The sequence below is a fragment of the Physeter macrocephalus genome, chromosome 7, assembly GCF_002837175.3.
Source record: "Physeter macrocephalus isolate SW-GA chromosome 7, ASM283717v5, whole genome shotgun sequence".
Lineage (NCBI taxonomy): Eukaryota > Metazoa > Chordata > Mammalia > Artiodactyla > Physeteridae > Physeter > Physeter macrocephalus.
The window spans coordinates 66,462,180-66,466,905 of record NC_041220.1 but is presented as its reverse complement, the minus strand read 5'-3'; the positions used below and the strand labels follow the sequence as shown (position 1 = coordinate 66,466,905).

Sequence of the window (4,726 nt, the reverse complement as noted above, 5' to 3'; positions counted from 1 at the left end):
GCACAGGCTCCGGACGCGCAGGCTCAGCGCCCATGGCCCACGGGCCCAGCCACTCCGCGGCATGTGGGATGCTCCCAGCCTGGGGCACGAACCCGCGTCCCCTGCATTGGCAGGCGGATTCTCAACCACTGCGCCACCACGGAAAGCCTGATAGAGTTATTTTTAAAATAAGGTATAGGGCGCCATGGAGGAGTACGCTTGGGAGCCTTGCCCATGGTGAGTTGTGGATGACTGCGATGGAGCCTTCACTATGGGTGGAATCTGCGGTGGAGCCTTCCAGGCCATTAAGGGCTTCCGCAATGCCCTTGTCGGAATTCGGCACCGAATGAGAGGCGGTGTCAACGCTGTGAGGATCCGAGCCCCTCAGATTGGAGGTAGCTTCACGGTGGGGGGAAGCCTGTTCTCCACCATCGACTGCGGTCTGGTGCGGCTGCGGGGCAAGGAAGATCCCTGGAAATCCATCACCAGTGGAGAACTGACCGGGGCTGTGCTGGCTGCCTGCAGTGGCCTATTGGCCACGGTGGGCTCAGCAATGATGGGAGGCATTCTGTTGGCCCTCATCGAGGATGTTGGCATCCTCCTCACTCGCAGCAGTTCTGCACTGCACCCCCATTCCTGGAGGACCCCAGCCAGCTGCCCGCTAAGGAGGGTACCGCGGCCCCAGGCTACCCCAGCTATCAGCAATACCACTGAGGAAGTGACCGCCTGTCACCACCACCGTGGGAGCTTCTCCTCGGTTCCCTCCCTGATGATCTACCTCAAAGGGAGGGCTGGCTCCCAGTTGGTCCTGGGCCCCTTCAGAGAAGGGCCTCTACTCTGTTGCCTTATCCCAGGTTTGGGGTGGGGCACCCCAGCTGCCCTGATGGATGGGTCCCTTCTCTCTCAGGCACCCCAGCCCCCATTCATATGTAACAAGCTCTCACCCCAGTCCCTTTGCATGGCGCCCTGATGAGCATTTAAAGCCAGTTTCGAAATGCCAAAGAAAAAAAATAAATAATAAGGTATGAACACTACAGCAATGTGAAAAATACTATGCCATTATTTTCAAAAGCAAAGTATCAGTGTAACGTGATTTTAAGACAAACATTTTTCACATTTTTAATTCATGAAATTAGGATGTGTCTTAAAATTTTTGCAGCCAAATCACAGTCTTGACATAGTTGTACATTCATGCACATTCATGAACTTGGTCTGAAAATCTTAAGTTGACATTTGCTTAGATCAAGCAAGGACCAGTGTCAAAACTTGCAGAAGGGGAGTCAGTAGCTGGTAAGAAAATTCCAGAAAAAAAAACAGTGGAACATTTTTCTAAAATTTTCAGTTCTTTATTGATGTATAATACATACATGAAGAAAAGTGCAAGTATCGGTAAGTGTACTTAAGCTCAATGAATTTTCACAAGTTGAATACATCCCTGGTTATCAGCACCCAGATCAAGAAACAATATTACCAACACCTCAGAAGTCCCCTTTTGAGTGGAGAACTCAAGAAATGCTGCAACACCAAGGTTCTTAATGACACAAGTGTGCTGTGGAAAAATGCGGGCATCTAGGATGCCAAGTCAAACAGATTCACAAGAGTCTGATTTTGAATGCAAAGAAGCTTATGCAATATGTTAACCAATTTGTTTCGCTTCCTCAAACATGTACAAGAGCAGGTATTTTATTTTTAAATGTCTGTACCAAAAGACCTAGAATTCTTTCAATACATACACATTTTAAAATTCTAATAAGAAAGCATTGTGTTGTAGTTTAAATGTCAGCAAGTTTCTCTTTAAGATACATAAAATAATGGTGCTTCTTACAACTTACAATTTTGTAAGTATAATATGCAATATGAAAATAGTGTGGTGCGAATATAGCCGATTGGGTTTGCTTTTCTCTACGTATTAAGCATGTATTAGGGTTCTCCAGAGAAACAGAACCAATAGGAGATATATATATATCTCATATATCCTATGTATATGAGGAGATTTATCATAGGAATTGGTTCAGGAGATTATAGAGGCCGAGAAATCCTGCAATCAGCTGTCTGCAAGCTGGAGAACTGGGGAAGCCAGTGGTGTAATTCAGTCCAAATCTGAAGGCCTGAGAATCAGGAGTGCCAATGGCCCTTTTTTTTTTTTTTAAATATAAAACATCTCTAGTTCCATTCTTATAGCAAGTTCCAATTTTGGTATACCTAGTATTCCTATTATTTAGATAGTAAGATCAGATCCAGGAGTGCTTTAAGAGGGAATTTGGCTAAGGGGTAAAGGAAAATTAAGACGACATGGGAACCTAATTCTGGAAAGTGTTACAGGAGGGGAAGTATAAAAGGATAACATGAAAACTAAGAATAAATTACGATACTTCACAACTTACTTTAAGGATACTTGAATCTTCTTCTTTTTAAAAAATTTAGAAACATTTTACCATTTTAATTGTGATATTTTTAAACATATAGAAAATAATGAAACATATCCATCTCCTAGATTTATTCAATATTAATTTTTACCTTTTTTGGTTTGTTTCAAAGAAATAGAATGTTAAGCGTATAAGTGAAGCCCCACTTAGCCATTTTCTCCCTTTCTCAGGGATAACTACAATTTTGCAGTTGATGCCTATTATTCCTTTAGTTATTTTTTTTTACTATATTTGTGCATGTATATGTATGTGTGTGTAATAAAAGTATCATTGAGTATCTTAAAATTTTACATATATAGTATCATTGTATATATCCTTTTGCTGACTATAACTCAACATTAGATTCTGGATAAATGAAGATTCTATCATTTAACTGTTGTAATAGTTTTCCATTATTTATCCATAAATCCACAATTTGTCATTACCCTACTGAAGAGCAGTTAGGTTTTTTCACTTTTTTGCAATTTTAAAAATCCTGCTATAAATATCCATGTGCAAGTTTTTGTGTGGGCCTGAGTTTTCATCTCCTTTGGGTAAATACCAAAGAGAGTGATTGCTAAATCATATGGTAAAAGTATGCTAAGTTTTGTAAGAAATCACCAAACTATCTTCCTTCTAGCTTCCCAGTTCCAAAGCCGCACCCACGGTTCTAGGTATTTGGTATCACTCCACTTGCGTTACCCAGATCTGTATTAGTTATCTATTGCTGCATAACAAAACACCACAAAATTTAGCGGCTTAAAGCAATGAACATCATTTCACAGTTTCTGTGGGTCAGGAATTTCAGGTGGCTTAGCTGGGGCTAGAGAATCCACTCCCCAAATGGCTTATTCATACGACTGTTAGTAAGAAGCCTCAGTTCCTCTCCAGCTCTTGGTAGAAGGTCTCAGTTCCCCAAGTTAGGGACCTTTTCATAAGACTTCTTTAGTGTCCTCAGAACATGACAGCTGGCTTCCTTCAGGGTGAGCAATCCGAGAGAGAGTGCAAGGAGTCCAAAATGTCTTTTGTGACCTAGTTCTGGAAGTCAGACACCATTACTTCTTTGGCTATCTTCTACATGTTAGAAGCAAGTCACTAAATGTAACCCACAGTCAAGAGGAGGGGAATTAAGTTCCACCATTGGAAGGGAGGCGTATTGAAGAATATGTAGATCTATTTTTAAACTACCATACTACTTTTTTTTTAATTTTATTTATTTATTTGGCTGCGCCGTGCCTTAGTTGTGGCATGCAGGATCTAGTTCCCTGATCAGGGATTGAACCGGGCCCTCTGCATTGGGAGTGTGGCGACTCAACCACTGGACCACCAGGGAAGTCCCCACACTAGTTTTAAACTGAACAAAATGAGATGCCAGCTATAAAAACATTATATCCCATGTTTCTGATATATCATCTACCTTCTTGCACGCTCCACAGAAGTATTTTTTAAACTGTAGATTCAGTTCCTTGAATAAACCATGAAATCAGTGTATAGCATCTCTGAAATCTGCAGAGCATAGAAGCAGCAGAAGGGAGAGGGCTCATAGTTTTGTAATTCCAGCTCTCCCTTTAATCTTTGTTTTAAACTGTCCTATAACATATGTATAACTTTTTAATAATAGAGGAATAGATTATATGAAATTATATTTAGTTAAGCTTAATTGTGAATAACACCTATTTTACCACACTGTAGATTTGTTCATTCAATACATTTTATCATGGTTGTTTTAAATATTCTGCATTTGTTTTTAATTTTTATCTTTTTATATCACTCTTGAAGTGACAGGAAGTCACTTTCTTTTTTTTTTTTTTTTTTTTTTTTTTAATGCAAGCACATCTCTTTGAACCCAACTAAACTGTTTGCTCCCTTGGTGATTCTCTCAATGCACCTGTGGCTTAAGCCGGCAACGGCTGTTACTCAGGCTTTGCAAATGAGCAAATTAACACCTGGGTCTTAAATTTTACAGGAAGACCAGGAAGAAATGGGAACAGAGGCTTGAAACTTTAGCCCAGTGACATGTAAGCCACAAAAATGGGAAAACTCAGTGGAATCTAAAATATAACACAAATGAACCTATCTATGAAACAGAACTAGAGAACAGATTTGTGGTTGCCAGGAGGAGGAGGGTGCGGGAAGGATGGATTAGGAGTTTGGGGTTAGCAGATGCAAACTATTATATATAGGATGGATAAACGACAAGGTCCTACTGTATAGAACAGGGACCTATATTCAATATCCTGTGATAAACCATAATGGAAAGGAATAAAAAAAGCATATATATACGTGTATAACTGAATCACTTTGCTGTACAGCATAAATTAACACTTGGGTGCCAGGGAGGC

General features: G+C 40.5%; 1 pseudogene; it reads left to right on the top strand.

Annotated features, from left to right (window-relative positions):
• Positions 1–184: 184 nt before the first annotated feature.
• Positions 185–705, top strand: LOC102976768 (mitochondrial import inner membrane translocase subunit Tim17-B-like; annotated as a pseudogene).
• Positions 706–4,726: the final 4,021 nt, after the last annotated feature.